This window comes from Tachyglossus aculeatus, unplaced genomic scaffold (assembly GCF_015852505.1).
Source record: "Tachyglossus aculeatus isolate mTacAcu1 unplaced genomic scaffold, mTacAcu1.pri scaffold_78_arrow_ctg1, whole genome shotgun sequence".
NCBI lineage: Eukaryota > Metazoa > Chordata > Mammalia > Monotremata > Tachyglossidae > Tachyglossus > Tachyglossus aculeatus.
In genome coordinates, this window is record NW_024045093.1 from 1,594,379 (window position 1) to 1,618,583 (window position 24,205).

Here is a 24,205-nt window from a genome sequence, read left to right on the forward strand (position 1 = left end):
AGGAGAACTAGGAGAGGACTGAGTCTGTGAAGCCAAGGTTGGATAGCGTGTTGTGGAGAAGGGGTTGATCCAAAGTGTTGAAGGCAGCTGAGAGGTCGAGGAGGTTTAAGATAGAGTAGGAGCCATTGGATCTGGCAACAAGGAGGTCATTGGTGACCTTTGAGGGGGTAGTTTCGGTGGAGTGTAGGGTATGGAAGCCAGATTGGAGGAGGTCAAGAAGAGAGTTGGTGTTGAGGAATTCAAGGCAGCGAGTGTAGATGACTCATTCTAGGAGTTTGGAAAGGAATGGTAGGAGGGAGATAGGGCGATAGGTAGAAGGGGATGTGGGGTCAAGAGAGGGTTTTTTTTAAGATGGAGATATGGGCATGTCTGTAGGCAGAGGGGAAGGAACCAGTGGAAAGTGAGCGGTTGAAAATGAAACTTAAGGAGGGGAAGAGGGACGGGGCGAGGGATTTCATAAGAATAGAGGGAATGGGGTCAGAATCACAGGTTTCTGGAGTAACACTTGAGAGGAGGGAGGAGATCTCATCTGAAGATACTGCTGGGAAGGATGGGAGAGTAGCAGACAGGGTTGAGAGCAGGGGGGTTGGAGAAGGGGAAGGGGTGACTTCTGGGAGCTCAGACCTGATGGAGTTAATTTTACTAATGAAGTAGGAGGCCAGATCGTTGGGGGTGAGGGATAGAGGAGGGGGAGGAACAGGGGGCCTGAGAAGGGAGTTAAATATATGGAAGAGCTGATGGGGATGGTGGGCATGGATGTTAATAAGGGAGGAGAAATAGTTTTGCCTGGCAGAGGAGAGTGCAAAGCTAAGGCAGGAAAGGATAAACTTAAAATGAACGAGGTTAGCCTGGTGTTTAGACTTTCCCCAGCAGCCTTCAGCAGTTCGCGCATAAGAGCGAAGGAGGTGGACAGTGGCAGTGATCCTAGGCTGTGGGTTAGTGGATTGAGAGCAGCGAAGCGAAAGGGGAATGAGCGAGCTGAGCTGAGTAGAGAGGGTAGAGTTGAGAGCAGTAATCTGGTCATCAAGATTGGGTAGAGAGGAAAGGGAGGCGAAGTGGGGTGTGAGGTGCTCAGAAAGATGGTCGGAGTCGAGATAGCGGAGGTCTCTGTGAGGTAGTTGTACAGATTTACAGGGGAGAGGAATGTGAGTGAAGAGGCAAATGAGAAGTTTATGATCAGAGAGAGGGATTTCAGAGTTGGTGAGGGTGGAGATAGTGCAGCGGTAGGAGATGATGAGGTCGAGGCTGTGACCAAGTTGGTGAGTGGGCGAGGTGGAGTGGAGCAGGAGGTTGGAAGTGTCAAGGAGAGATAGAAGGCGTTTGGCAGAGTAGTCACCAGGGACATCCATGTGGCTGTTGAATTCCCCGAGGATCAGAGAGGGCATGAAAAAGGAGAGAAGGAAGGTGATAACGGGGTCAAAGTACTTAAAAAAAGTTGGAGGTGGGGCCAGGGTGGCGGTAGATGAAGGCTACAAGAATCTGGAGGGGGTGGTAAAGGCGAATAATATGGACTTCAAAGGAGGGAAAGGAAAGGGAAGGGGGAGGAGGGTAGTGCAAAAGCCACATTGGGGTGCAAAAAGGAAGCCGACACCTCCTCCTTTTCAGGTGAGTCTGGGGGAGTGGGAGAAGAATAGCTTAGGAACTGTGCTTTGCACATAGTAAACGCTTAATAAATGCCTTCAACAAAAAAAAAAAGAAAAGAGCACCAGAAGAGACCATTTCTTCCGGAGTGAGACATGTTTCGTTTAGGGCTGGAAAGGAACAGGGCAGTGATGAAAGGGAGCTTACCTGTCATGGAGCGAGGGTTCCAAAGACCACACTAGGAGGCAGTTGTGGAAGGAGGGTAAGAAGGGGAAAGTGTGCGAGTGGCGGGGAGGATTTGGATTGGAATGAGTTGGCAGGGGGCCTGGGCGGGGAGAGGGGGAAGAGTGGTGGCGATGAGAAAGGAGAACTGGGATGTGGTGGGGGTGGGGAGGAGGGGGGTTGGAATGGAGAGGTAGAGGGTTTGCGCTCATACAGAGGCATTCTAGGGAAGGGGTGAGATGGAGAGGTGGGGGCGGGGGACAGGGGAGGAAAGAGCTGGGTTGGCGAGGGGAAGGGGAAGGTGAGGAATGGGAAGGGCAGCTGGGAGCAGGGGAATTGACAGGTTATGGTGAAGTCAGCAAGGTAAATGACAGGAGAGCGGGTAGTTAACAATCAACAGGCGATGGAAATAAAATAAGCAGATGATGACGTCACAGAGATCAGTTAACAATTAACATGCGATGGCAATAAAAAAAGCAGATGGTGAAAAGCTATTAATAGCTGTTAACAATTAACTTTCGATGGTAATTATAAAATGAGCAGATGATGACATCACAGAGAGCAGTTCACAATTAATATGCAGAAACAACCTTTAAATAAGCAGATGACGCCCAAAGCAGAAGGATGAATTGTCCATGGGTCAGTCAAATCAAATGAAAATGGCTAATGGCGAGGAGAGTCCAGGGGCCCTTGGCAGACATGTCTCAGGTGGTGGAGGATGGAGTCTTATGGATGACAGTTCTGGAGTACGGCGGAACTGTTAAGGGGAGTCATGGGAGAGGAGATGCCTTGGAAAAGGCGTAAACAGACAAATAGCATCTGTGGGCTGACTAGGTGCAAATGGGGTTGTTGTTTTCCACTGTGACTTAAAGGAATTGATAGGGAAAATTTATTGGTGGAAATAGGAGATAGCTAATACAAATCATGGGTTAAAGTATCTCATATGTTTCTCCTCCAGTAAAGCATAAAGCATGAAAAAAAAAATGCAGTGTAATAATGAATTACTGGATTTTGTAGGTAAACTTCACCATGACAGTAATATATTGGAAGACTTTTCTGACCTGCTCTGGATCAGACAAAAGAATGAGACTTTCTCTGTCTCTGTCTCTGTCTCTCTGTGTCTCTGTCTAATTCCCTATCCCTTCTTCTCACTCTCCCTCAGCATTTTGTCCCCACTCGAACTCTTTCCTCTGATTTGGGACATTACTAAAAAAAGGAACAATCCCATAATCCTCATCTAAACTTTGCTGATACATTTACATGGATCATTTACCACTTAAAGCTCCATTCATGGACTGTGGCCCCAGACAAAAGAATAGTGCTAATTTTTGTCAATTCTCCCTAGTTTTTCCCTCTGTCCCTGTATCTCCTTTTTGGAATGCCAAGATTGGGACCACACCCTCTCCCATCAGGTTCTAAGTCAGCTCTTTGTCCCTGCCATTTCCTGCCAGAGATGCAGAGAATATTTTTCCTCACTTTTCACTTCCATCCACAGTCATTGGGGGCTTTCCCTTCTCTGCCCCTGTGCCACTGCTGCCCTAAGATAGTGATCTGTGCTGTCTCCTGTCCTTCCCATTACAGGTACTTCAACAAACACTACCAGCACCTCATGTTCCCAGTGTTTTCTATGCAGATCAAGAGGGGATATGCCGTGTAGACTACTAGAAAGAGCATGGGCCTGGAAACGAGTAGGACCTAGGTTCTAATCCCTGTTTCACCATTTATTGCTGTGTGATCTCCACTACCTGCAGGGTCACTGCCAGACTAGACACTAGCAATGGGGCTCCTCTGGATGGTGTAATTGGAATCACCGAAAATTAGCAAAATTTGTATTCCAACAGGACTTGGAACAACTGGAAAATTGGGTGGAAGCCCCACACAGGCACCTGCACATGGCAGATGAACATTCTCCTATTGAACACCAATGCTGGCAGAGATATTTGCATCACAGTCATAGGACGGTTTGGAACTCTGAGGACTAGAGAGGGGAGACGTACAATGCATTTGGTAAGCAGGAAATGCCCTCATTATGAAGACCTGAGCTGGGCAGAGTGCAATATATCAATTAATCCATCATATTGGGTTTTTTTCATTTTTATGGTATTTGGTAATGATGATGATGATGATGAGGATGATGATGGTATTTGCTAAGGGCTTACTATGTGACAAGCACTGTTTGTAGCGCTGGGGTGCATACAAGGTAATCAGGTTGTCCCACGTGGGGCTCACAGTCTTATTCCCCATTTTACAGATGAGGGAACTGAGGCACACGGTTCTAAGTGATTGGGGTAGATACAAGCTATTCAGGCTGTTTACATTTCCTGTACCACATAGGTCTCACAGTCTAGGTAGGAGGGCGAATAGGCACTGAATCCCCATTTTGGGGTTGAGAAAACTGAGTTACAGAGAAATTAAGTCACACTGCGGGCAAGTGGTGTAGCAAGGATTAGAACCCAGTTCCTCTGACTCCCAGGCCCGTACTTCATCCACTAGGCCACCTACTACTTGTTTGAGAACCTTCTATGCATACAGAACATTATTCTAGGTACTTGAGAGAATATAGCAGAACTAGTTAACATGATCCATACTCACCCAAATTTTAGAATGTAGCCAGGAAGGCTTCAAGTAATTAATTAATCAATCAAGCACTGCACTAAGCGCTTGGGAGAGTATCCTGCTTCGGTCTGTGTCTCAGTATCTTTATAAGGGTAAGTAGTAAGTAGTTCGGAGTAAGTAGTACGGCTGGTGTTCAATGCACTATTGTGTTTGATGTCACCGATAGAAGATTGAGTTGGTAAAAGGATCTGTTCTGAGGGACACAAACCTGGAAAGATCGAGATTTGCTAGGTTAGCCACGAGAAGGAGTGTGGCCCAGTGGCTAGAGCATCCCGCCTCTGCCACTTGTCAGTGTTTGCCTTTCAAGAAAGCAGCAAGTTGTCCTGAGGGCAGGAACACCAGGATTCAGTGCCCCATAGGTTCTGATTAAATGTCCTAACCAAACTACAGGTATGTAAAATTAGAAATGGAAAATGTACTCACTCTGTTCATCGCAAAACATTGCATTGAAATGGTTAGTACAGCTAGTTCTCTTGACTAAACCTCCAGGTTCGTTGCCTTTCCTCCCATTACTGTAGGAAACTGAGCCCTCTCCTTCCTCTCCCCCTCCTCCCCCTCCCCATCCCTTCCGCCTTACCTCCTTCCCCTATCCACACCACCTGTATATATGTATATATACACATGTACATATGTACATATGCATATGTACATATTTATTATTCTATTTACTCTATTACTCTATTTATTCATTTGATTTGTACATATTTCTTCTATTTATTTTATTTTGTTAATATGTTTTGTTTTGTTCTCTGTCTCCCCCTTCCAGACTGTGAGCCCACTGTTGGGTAGGGACTGCCTTTGTATGTTGCCAACTTGTAATTCCCAAGCGCTTAGTATAGTGATCTGCACACAGTAAGCGCCCAATAAATAGGATTGAATGAATGAATGAATGAAAGAATAAGTGTCTGACCCAGAGGACACTTCTCTAAGTCTTTTCTTCTTCCACAGGGCTGGCCCTCTCTTTCATCATCCACAGCCCTGCTCCCTATCTCTCTGCTTTGAAAAAAACAGACTTGGGGTTCAGATCTTTTGAGCTCGAGCCGAGAACCCCTGACCAATCTGTTCTCCAGCTGAAGGGAGGATGTTTTCAGTGGCCCAATCCAGTTTTGAGTGAACCTCGGTACTAGTAAGAAGCCCCACTCCTGTCAAGTCTGTCACTCAGTCTCTGCTGTGTACTTGGAAGTGGGAGGTCGGTGCCGGCTGGATAAGGCTTCCCTCCTGTAAGAAATGTTTGGAAGGCTGCTCGATATGTACTTATTGTCCACAGTCCATAATTTCTTCTTCACTGCCTCTTTCCCTTCATGAGTTTGTAGGCCCAAGGAAAAGACTCCACCTTTGAGACTCTTAAAAGAGCCCCAGCTGAGAGAGACCTCTGTCAGGTGTCAGGCACTCTCTGGACTGCCAGAAGGCTGTGTCTCTTTGCCATTGGCCACCCAGGGACTTCCAGTCTTGCTGTCTGGTGTATGCTGATTCCCTCTGGTGTACAGAGATCTCTAATTCCTCTCAGCTAGCTCAGCACGAGTGAATGCTGCCTTCACCTTGTGCTTCAATCAGTTAATGCTAGGAATTGAGCACCTACCATGTGCTGGTCTCTTATTAAGCTTTCGTGAGAGGGATTTGCTTGTCTTTATGCAGTGCTCCTGCCTCAGGACCCTCTTCCTTCTCCACTGCCATGACTGCCACCACAGACACCATACAAACCTTCTGGCCATTACCCTGGAGGCAGGAGTTTCCATGAGAAGCAGAGTGGCTCACTGGAAAGAACACGGGCTTTGGAGTCAGAGGTCATGGCTTCAAATCCCGGCTCTGCCAGTTGTCAGCTCTGTGACTTTGGACAAGTAACTTAACTTCTCTGTGCCTCAGTTACTTCATCTGCAAAATGGGGATTAAGACTGTGAACCCCCAGTGGGACAACCTGATCACCTCGTAACCTCCCCAGCGCTTAGAACAGTGCTTTGCACGTAGTAAGTGTTTTATAAATGCCATTATTATTATTATTATTATTATTATTATTATTATGCACTTAACTTCTCTGGGCCTCAGTTCCGTCATCTGTAAAATGGGGATGAAGACAGTGAGCCTCATGTGATACAACCTGATTACCTTGTATCTACCCCAGCGCTTAGAATGTTGCTTGGCACAGAATAAGTGCTTAACAAATACCAACATTATTACTATTAACAAATACTGCCATGATTATGATTATTTCCCCAGTGCTTAGAACAGTGCCTAGCACATAGCATGGCTCAATGAAAAGAGCACGGACTTTGGAGTCAGAGGTCATGGGTTCAAATCTCTGCTCTGCTAATTGTCAGCTGTGTGACTTTGGGCAAGTCACTTAACTTCTCTGGGCCTCAGTTCCCTCTAATCTAAAATGGGGATAAAGACAGTGAGCCCCACGTGGGACAACCTGATCACCTTGTTATCCCCCCAGCGCTTAGAACAGTGCTTTGCACATAGTAAGTGCTTAAGAAATACCATTATTATTATTATTATTATTTTTATTATTATTATTATGTTCTATCCCTGCTCTGCCATATGAAAAAGGGATAAAAATGGTTAAAGAAGTTGAAGGTGGGAACGGGGTAGGTAGATAGGTACTAGAATCTGGAATGGGTGGTAGAGGCAGATGATATGGATTTCAAAGGAAGGGAAAGAAAGGGATGCAGGAAGTGGAATGGTGCGAAAGTGGAATTGGGGTACAAGAAGGAAATCAACACCTCCTCCTTTCCCAGTGAGTCTCCCAGTGGGAGACAGCAGCAGAAAAGAGTGTATCATTTGAGGAGATCCAGGTTTCAGTGATGCCGAGGAGGAGGAATGACTGAGTCAGAAACAGGTCAAGGATGAAAGGAAATTCCCACATGATGGAGTGGGGTTCCACAGGTCACATTTGGCTTACGTTGGCTGATCTGTCATGAACAGCTGCTCCTGGGGCCTGCAATTTAACACACTTTATAAATTGACAATTTCAATGCAGGCTTTAGTTTCTGTGGTGGTCTCTCTCCCAGAAGTAGCCAATGTCTGCATCCTGAACTCCTTATGCTCCAGTAATCCTAGCAGTCCCCAGGATTCTATCCTACAGCTTTTCCTCCCCATCTAAAGAATTATTCCTTCTCTTCTTGCTGGGGTCTTGCAAAGTAACTCCCATAGAGACAGAGAAGGGGCCCCACTCATCTTGGAAAAACCTTGTCCCTCCCTGAGTTTGATTATTCCCGGACCAATTGTTCTGGTCGTGGCCAAGTGGTTAAGGCGATGGACTAGAAATCCATTGGGGCTTCCCCGCGCAAGTTCGAATCCTGCCGACTACGGATTTCCAGTTTTCAACATGCCCATGTCTCTCCCATCCTAAAAAAACCCTCTCTTGACCCCACCTCACCTTTTAGTTATCACCCCATCTCCCTCTTACCATTCCTTTCCAAACTCCTTGAACGAGTTGTCTACACATGCTACCTCGAATTCCTCAATGCCAACTCTCTCCTCGAACCCCTCCAGTCTGGCTTCTGTCCCCTACATTCCACGGAAACTGCCCTCTCAAAGGTCACCAATGACCTCCTGCTTGCCACATCCAACGGCTCATACTCTATCCTAATCCTCCTCGACCTCATCTGCCTTCAACACTGTGGACCACCCCCTTCTCCACAACACGCTATCCAACCTTGGCTTCACAGACTCTGTCCTCTCCTGGTTCTCCTCTTATCTCTCCGGTCGCTCACTCTCAGTTTATTTTGCAGGCTCCTCGTCCCTCTCCCATCCCCTTACTGTGGGGGTTCCCCAAGATTCAGTTCTCGGACCCCTTCTGTTCTCGATCTACACGCACTCCCTTGGTGACCTCATTCGCTCCCACCACTTCAACTATCATCTCTACGCTGATGACACCCAAATCTACATCTCTGCCCCTGCTCTCTCCCCCTCCCTCCAGGCTCGCATCTCCTCCTGCCTTCAGGACATCTCCATGTGGATGTCTGCCGGCCACCTAAAACTCAACATGTCCAAGACTGAACTCCTTGTCTTCCCTCCCAAACCCTGCCCTCTCCCTGACTTTCCCATCACTGTTGACGGCACTATCATACTTCCCGTCTCACAACCCCGCAACCTTGGTGTCATCCTCGACTCCGCTCTCTCATTCACCCCTAACGTCCAAGCCATCACCAAAACCTGCCTGTCTCAGCTCCACAGCATTGCCAAGATCCGCCCTTTCCTCTCCATCCAAACCGCTACCCTGCTCGCTGAAGCTCTCATCCTATCCCGTCTGTACTACTGCATCAGCCTCCTCTCTGATCTCCCATCCTCGTGTCTCTCCCCACTTCAATCCATACTTCACGCCACTGCCCGGATTGTCTTTGTCCAGAAACGCTCTGGGCATGTTACTCCCCTCCTCAAAAATCTCCAGTGGCTACCAATCAATCATCAGGCAGAAACTCATCACCCTCGGCTTCAAGGCTCTCCATCACCTCGCTCCCTCCTACCTCACCTCCCTTCTCTCCTTCTACAGCCCAGCCCGCACCCTCCGCTCCTCTGCCGCTAATCTCCTCACCGTGTCTCGTCCTCGCCTGTCCCGCCGTCGACCCCCAGCCCACGTCATCCCCCTGGCCTGGAGTGCCCTCCCTCCCCACATCCGCCAAGCTAGCTCTCTTCCCCCTTCAAGGCCCTACTGAGAGCTCACCTCCTCCAGGAGGCCTTCCCAGACTGAGCCCCTTCCTTCCTCTCCCCCTCGTTCCACTCTCCATCCCCCCGTCTTACCTCCTTCCCTTCCCCACAGCACCTGTATATATGTACATATGTTTGTACATATTTATTACTCTATTTATTGATTGATTGACTTTACTTGTACATATCTATTCTATTTATTTTATTTTGTTAATATGTTTGGTTTTGTTCTCTGTCTCCCCCTTCTAGACTGTGAGCCCACTGTTGGGTAGGGACTGTCTCTCTATGTTGCCAACTTGTACTTCCCAAGCGCTTAGTACAGTGCTCTGCACACAGTAAGCGCTCAATAAATACGATTGATTGATTGATTGGTCCCCAAGCGCCGAGAGGCTTATTTAGCAAGTTTTCCCGGATTGAGCTTCCCGATACCGGGGCTAGGAGCTGAGCTTTTCCCAGATCTCACACCGCTCCTCAGTTTAGAAAGGGGAATGTGATTGTTTCTTTGGTGATGATGCCAGTTCCCAGTCCAGGGGATTCTGCTGCAGGCCCATGCACCTGGAAACCGAAGACAGGGGCTCAGGGATTGTCCCCAAACCATATGTCCATGTCTGCAAATTCACAAGATACTTTCTGGCTTTTTCATGGCGGGTGGGGCTCAGCCTTTATCCTCCCCTGCTCGTTGAGGACAACCATCTTGACACTCCCAGGAGGGGAGGTGGTGTTAGGCTCACAGCAACTGAGATCTAGATATCACCTCCACCCCCTGTTTTTCTAAATTCACTGAGGGTTGGGTCTTGGAGGGCCTTCCCCCTTGCTGAGGTTGAGTTCCCCAGGAATCCCTAACATTTTCCTCTGCCCCCCAAAGTTGTCGATTGAGCCTCTGAATCGCCTCCATCTTTTCCTGTAACTGCAAAGTAAATCGATTTACGACTCTCACAAACCGACGGATTAGTGATCATCTGTTGGATACTGGTATAATGGGACATGACCTCCTTTTCCTCCTAAAGGTCCCTGACCCACTTCAACAAGGCCTACAATATAACTGCCCTTGTTTTTACCCTAATATGCCTTTATACTCTGCGTGACCACCTCCTCTATCCAGTGCAGAATTGTGCCCCAGTGGGCACCCTGCAACCCCCATTTCCTTTTTAATGGTATTTGTTAAGCACTTACTCTGTACCAGGTACTATACTAAGTAATGGGTAGATACAAGATACTCAGGTTGGACACAGTCCCTGTCCCACATAGGATTCACAGTCTTAATCCCCATTCTACAGGTGAGGTAACTGAGGCACAAAGAAGTTAAAAGGCTTGTCCAAGGTTACATAGCAAACAAGTGGTGGAACCTGAATTAGAACCCAGGTCTTCCTGACTTGTAGGTCCATGTTCTACTACTAGATTATGCTGGTTTCCTCTTGAAACCCCTTTGAGTTCCCAGCTACATCTAACATTCAGGAGTATTCCAGGTCCTTGAAGGGCACATCTCAATCCTTAAAGGATTTGATAATAAACTCACCTTTATTCATGCATTTATTCATTTCTAAAATATAAGTAAATCCTACATTATAATGATCCCATCCTCATCATTCCTTAGCTTTGGACCTATGAATGACTTAAATTGGTTTCAGTCCCTATCTCTGTGTTCACATAGTGACTCCAGGCAGGATGTGCAGTGCATGCAAGGAATAGCACTAGAGTTAGATCTAGGGGAGAATATTTCTGGTCCCTATACTCAATATATTTTCAGTGGAGAGGCTGTGAGTAATTGAGAGTTCACGACCAACTTCCAGTGTAAGAGGAGGGGATGTATCCACTCCACAGTTGAAGCCCCAGGTAACTGACTATTCCTTCGAATTCTTATTTCCATGCTCAATGAGACAACCACCCACAAGGAGATCTTTTCAGAGAGTTTAGTCATTTCTAGTTCCTGCAAGCACACATAATTCTAGCCTTACTGTTCTGAGAACACTTATTCTTCTGAGAACACTTGCAATTTTGAGGAGCAGTGTGGCACAGTAGAGAGAACACGGGCCTGGGAGTCAGAGGATCCAGATTCTAATCACAACTCTGCCACATGTCTGCTTTATGTCCCTGGGAAAGTCCCTTAACTTCTGTATGCCTCAGGTACTTCATCTGTAAAATGGAGATTGATACTATGATCCCTATGTGGGACATGGACTGTCCAACCTGATTAGCTTGTGTCTACCCCAGTCTTTAGTTCAGAACCTGACACGTTATGTCTGTTGCTTTTAAAAAAATTGTTGAAGTTTCACAGAATTCCACTCCTCCAAAGGATGATTTAGTCACAACTGTGATTTTCAACTGAACAGTTCATTTGTACTCAAGAAAACAGTGAACTCTCAAATTCCTCCTTTAGTGAGAAGCAGTGTCGCTTAGTGGCAAAAGCACAGGATTGGGTGTCAGAGGTCACGGGTTCTAATCCCCCTTCCACCACTTGTCTTCTGTGTGACCTTGGGCAAGCCATTTAACTTCTCGTGCCTCAATTACCGTGTCTGTAAAATGGGGATTAAGATGGCGAACCCCATGTGGGACAACCTGATTACCTTGTATCACCCCAGTGCTCGGAAGACTGCCTGAAACATAGTAAGCACTTTTAACAAATACCATCATTATTATTATTTACAGCCAAGATCTAGTATCCCTTTTTTTGCTCCACGAGGACCCCAGGGGCTCTCTTCAAGAGGGAACTGTGTAGAGAGAAAAGAAAACCTAGGTAACAAAAAGTCCTTCCTTCCTTCAGACTCTAATACTAAACCGGCATTCTCGTTGACTAAGTCTGCTTTGAGATAGAACCCAGGAGGCTCATTCACATCGCTGTAAACCATGAAATCCTTGTGGGCAAGGAATATGTCTACCGACTCTGTTGGATGCTGTATTATATTCTCCCAAGTGTTTAGTACAGTGATCTGCACGTAGTAAGCCCTCAATAAACACATATCACTGATTGATGGATTGAGTGATTGGACACAATCCAGGCCTTCAGTGGACTCCAGAACTCCTGAAGAGTCTTTTCTTTCCATTCCTGCTCTGCAGGAGAAGAAAGTAGAAGGTGAATTCTCAAAGAGTTTTTAGAGGAATGGTTTTGGAATATAGAAAGGAAATATCAGGATGTTAGAAATTTCCTCAGAATCATTAGCATGGATATGAAAAATGGCAACCACCAATCTCTGTCTCTGAACATCCTGTCACCACTATCAGAGAGATGATTAACCTCAGTGGACCATCCATGTTCTTTATGGTCCTAATTGAGCTCATCCCCTCTTAAGTATATTAATTAATATGTACCCAATGGGAAACCCATAGAAGCAAGCATTTTCCATTTGCCTAATCCTGTCATATAGAAAAGTGACTCCTTGTGCACTCTTTGTTTTTTCATTGTTCAGAATTCATTGGTTGTCCCCTCCTCTGAATGATGCGTGTTTTGATTATTCAAAAAATTTTGTGTATGCCCACTTCACACCCTCCTTGATTTCCTAGGCCTCTGGCTGCATCTTTGCAGGTTGACAGTCCTATTCTTCATCTAAAGTTGCTGCCCCTTCCCCATGCTTCATTTCTTCCAGCTCTACTATGTCCTTCCTAAAACTCAATGAAAGAGTCCAGATGAAAGTGTACATAACATGGTTTAAAACATTTCCATAGGTATGCCTTTCGTTATTAAATCCTCTAGACTGTAAGCTCTTTGTGGACAGAGGATGTGCCTGTAATATCGTTATTTTGTATAAGAGCAATATGATTGATTGAATGATTGATTGATAGCAGTATTTGTTAAGCGTTTTACTGTGTGTCAGGTACTGTACTGAGCATTGGGTAAAATACAACATAATGAGTTCAAACACAGTTGTATTCCCAAATGGGACTATTGTCTATCTCTCCGCCGACCTGTTGCCCACATCCTACCTCTGGCCTGGAATACCCTCCCTCCTCATATCAGACAGATAACTGCTTTTCCCCACTTCAAAGCCTTATTTAGCCTTCCTTGACTAAGGCCTCCTCTCTTCTCCTCCCACTCCCTTCTATGCTGCTCATACTTGCTTCGTCATTCATCCATTATCCCTTCCCCACAGCACCTATGTATGTTCTATATCTATCTGTAATGTATTTATTTATCTATTTATTTATATTAATGTCTGTCTTCCCCTCTAGACTGTGAGCTCATTGTGGGCAGGGCATGTGATTTTGATGTTATATTTTATTCTCCCAAACACTTGGTACAGTGCTTTGCACACAGTAAGCACTCATTAAATATGATTTAGGAATAAATAAAATAAAATGAAATAAATAAATGGGACTCACAGTATTAGAATGAGGGAAAATAGGTAATCTACTCCCATTTTCAGATGAGGTAACTGAGGCCCAGAGAAAGTTATAAGAATTGTCCAAGGTTATCCAACAGACAAGTGGCAGAGTCAGAATTAGAACCTAGATTTCTGACTCTCAGGGTCATGCTTTCTCCTCTAGGCCATGCTGTTTCTAATCACGTCCTGATGATGCCCAGGGTATGGGTGGCTATTTTGATTGCTTTGTTTGGAGAAGTAGCGTGGCTCAATGGAAAGAACATGGGCTTGGGAGTCAGAGGTCATGGGTTCAAATCCCTGATCTGCCAATTGTCAGCTGCATTATTTTGGGCAAGTCACTTAACTTCTCTGTGCCTCAGTTACCTCATCTCTAAAATGGGTATTAAGACTGTGAGTCCCACGAGGGACGACCTGATCACTTTGTATCCTCCCAAGAACTTAGAACGGTGCTTCACACTTAAGCACTTAACAAAAGCCATTATTATCATTATCATTATCATTATTATTATTATTATTATTATTATTACTATTATTATTATTCTGCACAACAAAACCTATTTTGGCTTGGGAACCTCTAAAAATTCTATGCTGCTGCTGTGCATGAGTGAGGAGTGATGTTGTGTGCTTCCTGTGTCTGACTGTTTGAGAGCACATTTTGTGAGACTGTGCCTTGTCATGCACATGGGTTTGTTGGTGTGAGAGGGTGAAAGGCCACCTGTTAAATTGTGAGTATGAGCGAATACGTGGTTACAACTGGATGAATAAATATGCGCTGGTTTTGGTAAAGGAGAGTGTGTGATGGACTGTGGGACAGAGATAGAGTAAACTGAATAGTGTTTGGCTGGGAGTGGGTGTATACTTCATGTATGTGTCTCTATTATCTGTCTCTTTCCTGTGGGTCTCTCCCTTTCCTGCCTTTTTTCTATGATCTAAACTTCATCCCCCAGCCATGCTCTATAGACGCCCTAAAGAATCAATCAATCTATCAATCAATTAATGGTATTTAATGAGTGTTTACTGTGGGCAGAACAGTGTACTAGGCACTTCAGAGAACACAATGCAAAAAGGTAGGTATAGATGAGCCATGAACACAAAAAGATTACAGGCCGTAAGGGGGAGACAGGTATTAAAATAAATTGCAGCGGGATATGTGCACAAGTGGTAAATTGACCTCTTATGCTAGGGCTGCTACTAGGGGTGGAGAGGTGCCTTCCCTATCCCTGTCAGTATCTTCCCCTGCATTGTGTGGACAAGAGAGCCAATGGTGACAGTGAAGGCGCAGCACCAGCCCATGGTGGGGTGGAAAGGGAATCACTTACCCGCCTTCCCATCCTTTCTGACTCTCATTCTATTGCCCATGTCAGCTATTTCTGATGAACTACTCCCTCCTCAAATTCTGCCCCCCCCGAACCCCGGCACACACACACACACACACACACACACACACACACACACACACACACACACACACACACACACACAGCCCCACCTTTGCTATCTCTTGCCCCTAACAATCTGGCGAAATATTTCATTGATAAAATTGAAACCAATCAGGTGTGATCACCCTACAATTTCCCCTACTGCTCTCCAGTTCCATCCTCCTCCTGTCTACCTTCAACTCTCCTAGCTTTCCCAGCTGTACCGCAAAAGGGGATCTCCTGCCTCCTCTTAAAATTTGCCCCTTCCGACTGTATTCCTACCCCATCCCTTCACACCTTAACAAAACACTTGCCCCTCCCTTCTCCCCTGGCTGACCATCATCGTCAACCATTCATTTTCCAATGACTACTTACCCACTCCTTTCAAACATGCTCATGTGACTCCTATTCTAAAAAAACCCTCTTCTTTTACCTCATGGTTCCTTACAGTAATCTCCCCACCTCCCTCCTACAAATCCTCTCCAAACACCTTGAGCAAGTTGTTTACACCCGATGTCTCATCCATTCATTCAATCGTATTTCTTGAGTGCCTACTGTGTTCAGAGCACTGTACTAGGCGCTTGGAAAGTACGATTCAGCAACAAGTAGAGACATTCCCTATGCAACAACGGCCTCACAGCCTCCTCCAATCCTCTCTTGACTTGCTCCTATATAGTGTCTGCCTCTTCTTTCCATTAAAACTGTTCTCTCTATGGTCACCAATGACCTCTACTGCATCCTAATCCTCCTCGAACTCTCAGCTGCCTTCATCAATGTAGACCACCCCCTTCTCATGGAAACATTATCCAACCTAGGCTTCACTGACACTATCCTCCCCTGGTTTTACCCCTGTGTCTCTGGCCACCTTTTTTCAGGCTCTTTTGCAGGATCCTCCTCTACTTCCCACCCCCTTACTACTGGGGTTCTGAAAGACTCAGTTCTGAGTCCACATCTCTTCTACATCTACACTCACTCTCCTCGAGAACTCATTCGTTCCCAAAGCTTCAACATGGATGACTCCCAAATTAATCGCTCCAGCCATGACCTCTTTCTTTCTCTGTAGTCTCATATTTCCTCTAACCATCAGAATTTCTCTATTTAAATACACCCCCTGAACCTCAGACTTAACATTTCCTAAAGAGAGCTTCTCATCTGCACTCCAGACCCTGTCCTCTCCCTGACTTTCACATTCCAGGAGACAGAACCACCATCCTCCCAGTCTTTGAAGTCTGTAACCTTGGTATTATCCTTGAATCATCTTACTCATTACATTCATTCATGCATCCGGTCATATTTATTGAGCACTTGCTGTGTTCGGAACACTGTACTAAGCACTTGAGAAAGTACATTATAACAATAAACACTCATTCCCTTCCTGCATCAAACTGACAGTGTAAAATCTACAGTCACTCAACCTATCACCAACCTCGTTCTGTCACCAGGTCTTGTCTTTCACCTTCACAACATTGCTAAAATATTACTTTTCCTCTCCATCCAAACTGCTACTAAGCAGAACCAATTATTTGTCTTGGTTTCGTGGATAAAACACAGGCCTGGGAGTCAGAAGGACCTGGGTTCTAATCCTGACTCCATCACTTGTATGCGCTGTTACCTTGGGCGCTTCACTTTTTTATGCCTACGTTACCTCATCTTTAAAATGGGGAATAAGACTGTGAGCCCCATATGGGATAGGGACTGTGTCCAACCTGATTACCTTTTATCTACACCTTCACTTAGAACAGTGCTTCACACACAATAAGTACTTAACAAATACCATTATTATTATTATTATTATCCTGTTTTGACTACTGCCTTCAGCTTCCTTGCTGACCTCCTAACCTCCTATCTCCCCAGTCCAGTCCATACGTCACTCATACCCATATCAGTTTTGTACAAAAACGTTCAGTTCATGTTTTCCCACTCCCCAAGAACTTCCAGTGGTTGCCTATTCACCTCTGCATCAAACAAAAACACCTTTCAGCTTGCCCCCCTCATACCCTCCCTCATTGATTTTCTACTACAACCTAACCATCTTGTTCCATCTTTAGCACCATCTCACTATAGCTCAGTCCTGTCTGTCTCACTGCCTACCCCTTGCCCCCCTTCTCCCATTAACTGGAGCTCCCTTTCTGTCCATATCTGACAGACCACCACTCTCCCCACACCTCCTCCAAGAGGACTGCCCCAACTACACCCTCTTTCCCCTTACTCTCTCTACCTCTGCATCACTTAGGCACTTAAATCATTATTCTTTAAGTACTTTCTATTCACTCCATCATCCCCTCGGTAGCTCTTATGTACTTATTTGTAATGTATTTATTTGTATAAACACCTGCCTCCTGCTCTACACTTCAAGCTAATTATTGTCTGAAAACGTGTCTACAAACTCTGTTTTATTGTACACTACCAAGTGCTTTCTACGGTACTCTGCACATAATAAGCTCTCAATAAATATCATTGATTTATTCATTAACTGAATAAGTTCTCAGTCCCTCTTGCTCATTTCTTATTCTGTCCTCTCCTGCTCTCTGTTCTTCAGGCCTCACTCCTTTCCCCCAGATTTTCCCCTCCTCCTTCATCCACCAGGACTCTCTCCCAACACCAGGCTTAGCTGCAATCACCCAAATCTTTCTCCCTCGATCCCTCTCAATCAATCAATGGTATTTATTTATTGAGTGGCTTACGGTTTGCAGGACACTGTACTAAGGACCTGGGGGGTACAATACAGCAGAGTTCATAAATACATTCCTTGCCTACAAGCTTACATTCCAGCCTAGCTTACAGCTTACTCTCAACTCCCTGGATTCTGTTTCTTCATCTTCATCTTCATGCTCACTCCTATCAGTTTTCCCAATCTTGTGAGAGGGTCATGGCCAGGAGTAGGAGGGGGCTGCCCATGGTTAGGAGTAGGGTAGGGCTACGATGACCTCAGTGATCAGGGCCTAGGTGGGAGACTGAGATTGAGGAAAGGATGGTGGGTTCGGGCTGTGGGCAAGAAATGGGCAGAAAAACATCATGGCTTAGTGGAAAGGGTCCGGGGCTGGGAGTCAGAGGACCTGTGTTCTAATCCTGGCTCCACCACTTGTTTACTGTGTGACCTTGGGCAAATCACTTCATTTCTCTGTACCTCAGTTTCCTCATCTCTGAAGTGGGGGTTGAATCCTTCTCCTTCCATCGTAGATTGTGAGCCCTATATGGGACAGGGACTGTATCTGATCCTAATTAACTTATATTTAACCCTGCACTTAGAACAGTGCTTGACACACAGTAAAGCCTTAATAAATACTATATAAAAAAGGAACATCTTAGAACAAGACTTGTCCACAGATGCCCTCCCATACTCTATCCCTGTCCATCCTCTTTCCTTTCTTGGTAGACCAGAGGTAGGGAGCTGCAAAGGGGACAAGGTTGGAATCCTGATCCTACCCTGTCATTATCCTTGGAGCCCAGGAAGTTATCTAGCAATGGGTGCTCTCAGTTCTATTTTCAGAATGGTATCAATCAGTAGTTTGTAGAGCACTGTACTAAGTGCTTGGGAAAGTGCAATACAATAAAATTTACATGCAGTTCCCTTGCCCACAATGAGCATACAGTCTAGAGGAGAAGACAGATACTACTATGAATAAATGTTGTATACTATGTAATTTAAAGATATGTAGATAGGTGCTGTGGGTTAGATGTTGAGTCAAATTTCGAATTTCCAAAGGTCACCGAGCCAAATTCATAGAGCTGTGTATAGAAGATCTTGTAATGCTATCCAGAAATTGGGAGCTGAACCAACTACAAACAATTCTGAAGAAGCAAGAAAAACCACTTGCCTTTGGTAGGGTTCAAAGCCACAATGGATTCGACAACGGAGCATTGTTTCCAAATGGAAAGAATCCCCTCCTCCTCAGAAATATCCAGTGGTGGCCTAGCAACTCCATATCAAGGAAAAACTTCTCACTGTTGGCTTCAGAGCACTCCATCACCTTGCCCCTTCGTTACTCACTTCCCTTCTCTCCTACATCGCAGCCTGCATGCTCTGCTTCTCTGGTACTAACATTCTCACTGTGCCTCTTTCTTGCGTCTCCTGCCATCGACCCCTGGCCCATGTCCTACCTCTGGCCTGGAATTTCCTCCCCCCTCAAACCTGCCAAATGAGCACACTTCTCCCCTTCAAAGCCCTACTGAAAGCTCACTTCCTCCAGGAGGCCTTCTCAAACCAGACCCCCCCTTTTCCTCTTCTCCCGCTCCCCTCCCCATTGACCCGACCTTTGCCCCGTTGCCCTTTGCTCTACGCCCCCCTCTCTGCCCCACAGCACTTTGCATATATGTACACATTTATAAATATATTTTTCTTTATTAATTATATGTACATATCTATAATTCTATTTATTTCATTCATTAGTTCATTCAATCGTATTTATTGAGTGCTTACTATGTGCAGAGCACAATACTAAGCGCCTGGGAAGTACAAGCTGGCAACATATAGAGATGGTCCCTACCCATTAAATGAATGAATGAATGAATAAATAAATAAATAAATACCACTGAATGAATGAATCAATTAATGATCCTGGGAATGGGAATCAGAGGACATGGATTCTAACTCCGACTCTGCTATGTACCTGTTGTGTGACCTTGGGCGAGTCACTTAACTTCTCCATTCCTCAGTTAACTCATCTGTAAAATGGAGATTCAATACCCATTCTCCTTCTTACTTAGATGGTGAGCCCTGTATGGGACAGGGATTGTTTTTTACCATGATTATCTTGTACCTTCCCCAGCATTTAGAACAATGCTTGACACACAGTAAAAACTTAACAAATAATAATAATCATGGTATCTGTTAAGTGCTTACTATATGCCAAGCACTTTTCTAAGTGCTGGGGTAGATAAAAGGTAATTCATTCATTCATTCATTCATTCAATCGCATTAATTGAGCACTTACTGTGTGCAGAACACTGTACTAAGCTCTTGGGATGTACAAGTTGGCAACATATAGAAAAGGTCCCTACTCACCAGTGGGCTCACAGTCTAGAAGGGGGAGACAGAGAACAAAGCAAAGCATATTAACAAAATAAAATAAATGGAATAAATATGTACAAGTAAAATAAATAAATAAATAGAGTAATAAGCACATACAAACATATATACAGGTGCTGAGGGGAAGGGAAGGAGGTAAGGTGGGGGGATGGCAACAGAGAGGAGGGGGAGAGGAAGGAGGGGGCTCAATCTCGGAAGGCCTTCTGGAGGAGGCGAGGTCTCAGTAGGACCTTGAAGGGAGGGAGAGAGCTAGCTTGGCGGATGTGGGGAGGGAGGGCATTCCAGGATGACGTGGGCCGGGGGTCGACGGCGGGACAGGTGAGAATGAGGCACGGTGAGGAGATTAGCGGCAGAGGAGCGGAGGGTGCGGGCTGGGCTGTAGAAGGAGAAAAGGGAGGTGAGGTAGGAGGGGGCGAGGTGATGGAGATACTTGAATCCGAGTGTGAGAAGTTTCTACCTGACGCGCAGGTTGATTGGTAGCCACTGGAGATTTTTAAGGAGGGTAGTAACATGCCCAGAGCGTTTCTGGACAAAGACAATCTGGACAAAGATAATCCGGGCAGCGGTGTGAAGGATGGATAGACTGTGAGCCCACTGTTGGATAGGGACTGTCTCTATATGTTGCCAACTTGTCCTTCCCAAGCTCTTAGTACAGTGCTTTGCACATAGTAAGCGCTCAATAAATACGATTGATTATGATGATGAAGTGGGAAGAGGCAGGAGGATGGGAGATCGGAGAGGAGGCTGATACAGTAATCCAGACAGGATAGGATGAGAGCTTGAACGAGCAGGGTAGCGGTTTGGATGGAGAGGAAAGGGCAGATCTTGGCAATGTTGTGGAGGTGAGAGTGGCAGGTTTTGGTGACGGCTTGGATGTGAAGGGGGGAAACGAGAAACCGGGGTCGAGGATGACACTAAGGTTGCGGGCTTGTGAGATGGGAAAGATGGTAGTGCCGTCAACAGTGATGGGAAAGTCAGGGAGATGGCAGGGTTTGGGAGGGAAGACAAGGAGTTCAGTCTTGGACATGTTGAGTTTTAGGTGGCGGGCATACATCCAGAAGGAGATGTACTGAAGACAGGAAGAGATGCGAGCCTGGAGGGAGGGAGCGAGAGCAGGGGCAGAGATGTAGATTTTAGTGTCATCAGTGTAGAGATGATAGTTGAAGCCGTGGGAGCGAATGAGGTCACCAAGGGAGTGAGTGTAAATCGAGAACAGAAGGGGACCAAGCACTGAACCTTGGGGTACCCCTACAGTAAGGGGATGGGATGGGAGGAGGGGCCTGCAAAAGAGACTGAGAATGAAAGACCGGAGAGATAAGAGGAGAACCAGGAGAGGACAGAGTCTGTGAAGCCAAGGTTGGATAGCGTGTTGAGGAGAAGTGGGTGGTCCACCGTGTCGAAAGCAGCTGAGAGGTCGAGGAGGATTAGGATAGAGTATGATCCGTTGGAATTGGCAAGCAGGAGGCCACTGGTGACCTTTGAGAGGGCCGTTTCCGTGGAATGTAGGGGACAGAAGTGCTTAGAGCAGTGCTCAGCGCTTAGAACAGTGCTCAGCGCTTAGAACAGTGCTCAGCGCTTAGAACAGTGCTTTGCACATAGTAAGCGCTTAATAAATGCCATCAAAAAAACCCAAAAGACAGAAGCCAGATTGGAGGTAATCTGGAGGTAATCAGGTTATTCCACTTTGGGCTCACAGTCTTGATCCCCATTTTACAAATGAGGTAACTGACGCCCAGAGAAGTTTAGTGGCTTGCCCACGGTTACATAGCAGACATGTGGCAACGTCGGGATTAGAACCCAGGTCCGCTGACTCTCAAGCCCTCATTCTTGCCACTAAGCCATGCTGCTTCTCTACCACAATTACCAGAAATGCCGCAATTATTATTATTGTTATTGGATTTCATGTCCATCACCTTAACCACTCCACCACAATTACATATGAAATAGATGAAACGTCTTGAACAATGCCTGAGAAATCACCACTACTTCCTCTATCCTACCATTTTTCTCAGACTCATGTCTTCCCATCTGCACCCTGCCCCAGCCCTGTCTCTTTGCTCCTTCCTATACCCAAACAGCACAGTCCTGTTCATGAGCAGCCCAGCTTCATAGGTTCTGACCCCATAGGGAGGGGCGGGTCTTCTTCCCCGCAGTAAAGAGAGTCAACCTCCTCTCGGACATGGGAGGGGTCTTGGCCTACCGAATGACACCATTTCTCTTTCAGAACACCATCTGATTGGCCCACCTTTCTGAGAGGTGCGCCCAATTATACAAAGAAGCAGTCAGAGGTGGAGGATGGGATATCTGTATCACTTCATTCGGGTCTGGGTCCTAAGACCGTTGAGAGGGAGAAGATATGGGCAGTGGGTGCTAGGCAAAGAGCAGTGAGAGTCGGATGAAACATTTTAGAGAAGCAGCGTGGCTCAGTGGAAAGAGTACGGGCTTTGGAGTCAGAGGCCATGGGTTCATATCCCGGCTCCGCCAATTGTCAGCTGTGTGACTTTGGGCAAGTCACTTAATTTCTCTGGGCCTCAGTTACCTCATCTGTAAAATGGGGATTAAGACTGTGAGCCCCCCGTGGGACAACTTGATCACCTTGTAACCACCCTAGAGCCTAGAACAGTGTTTTGCACATAGTAAGTGCTTAAAAAATGCCATTATTATTATTATTATTATTATTATTATTATTTTCCAAAGGGATATGGGCCCAGAATGTTTCTGCTGTGCTCCTATGCTTTGCTTCATGATTGCTGATGTGATACCCCTGCATCAAACAAAATCTCCTTACCATCATCTTTAAAGTACTCAGTTACCTTGTCCCCTCCCACCTCACTTCACTACTCTCCTACTACAACCCAGCCCACACTCTTTGCTTCTCTAACGCTAACCTTCTCACTGTACCTCGATCTCATCCATCTCACTGCCGACCTCTTGCTCACATCCTGTCTCTGGCTTGGAATACCCTCCCTCTTTTTATCAGACAGACAATTACTCTCCTCACCTTCTGCCAAGAGGTCTTCCCTGACTAAGCCCTCCTTTCCTCTTCTCCCACTTCTCTCTTCATCCTCTTGACTTGTTCCCTTTACTCATCCCCCAACCCATACTTATGTCCATATCTGTAATTTTATTCATTCATATTACTGCCTGTCTCCCATTCTACTCTCTAAGTGCATTGTGGGTGGTCTGTTATATTGTTATACTGTACTCTCCCAAGTACTTGGTAGAGTGCTCTGCGCAAAGTAAGCAGTCAATAAATATGACAGATTCACTGACTGACTCACGTCATGACTGCCCACTCCACCCCACAACTGACTCCATAAACCATGACTTCCACCCCTCACCCTTTCCCCTCCTCATCCCATCACTGACTCCATAAATTATAACACCTTCCTTCCATCCACCCCACTCCACTTCACCACTGAGTCCATAAACTCTAACATCCCTCATGGTGACCCAACACCACACTGCCACTCACTCCACAAATCATAATTCCCACTCCCTACTCCAGTTACCCTTCCTCTTGAGTCAGGGTCTTAAGCACAACCCTGCCTCACCTCCTGACTGGTCTGTCCTAGAAATCCCTGATGAACCAGGGCAAAATCAGCTCTGCGCAGTGGTATTAACCTGGAGAAATTTGCCTGAGAGCAGCATTGCTTTCTGTAAAGATGCATTTTCATTGATAAACAAACTCCTGACCCTGCCCGATGATCTTTCCACTAGGACACACAGCATTATTTGTTGAGAGCCTATAGAGAAGCAGCATGTCTCAGTGGAAAGAGCACGGGCTTGGGAGTCAGAGGTCATGGGTTCTAATCCCGGCTCTGCCACATGTCTGCTGTGTGACCTTGGGAAAGCCACTTAACTTCTCTGAGCCTCAGTTACCACATCTGTAAAATGAGGATTAATAATAATAATAATAATAATAATGGCATTTATTAAGCACTTACTATGTGCAAAGCACTGTTCTAAGCTCTGGGGAGATTACAAGGTGATCGGGTTGTCCCCCGGGGGGCTCACAGTCTTCATTCCCATTTTACAGATGAGGTAACTGAAGCACAGAGAAGTTAAATGACTTGCTCAAAGTCACGCAGCTGACAATTGGCAGAGCCTGGATTTGAACCCATAACCTCTGACTCCAAAGCCCATGCTCTTTCCACTGAGCCACGCTGCTTCTCTAAGAGAAGTCTAAGAGATTAAGACTGTGCACCACACGTGGGACAACCTGATCACCTTGTATCCCCCCCTGCGCTTAGAGCAGTGTTTTGTGCATAGTAAGCGCTTAACAAATGCCATCATTATTATTGTTATTGTGTGCCGAGCACTGTTGGAGACCCTATGTGGGCTACCACTCTTCTTTGTGTAATGGTATTGGTCAA

The 24,205-nt window shown here is 45.9% G+C and overlaps 1 non-coding gene across 1 annotated transcript; it reads left to right on the forward strand.

The window, feature by feature from the left end:
• Positions 1–7,647: 7,647 nt before the first annotated feature.
• TRNAS-AGA lies at positions 7,648–7,727 on the forward strand. Its single transcript has one exon. It is a non-coding gene; the product is annotated as a tRNA-Ser (tRNA).
• The last annotated feature ends 16,478 nt before the right edge of the window (positions 7,728–24,205 follow it).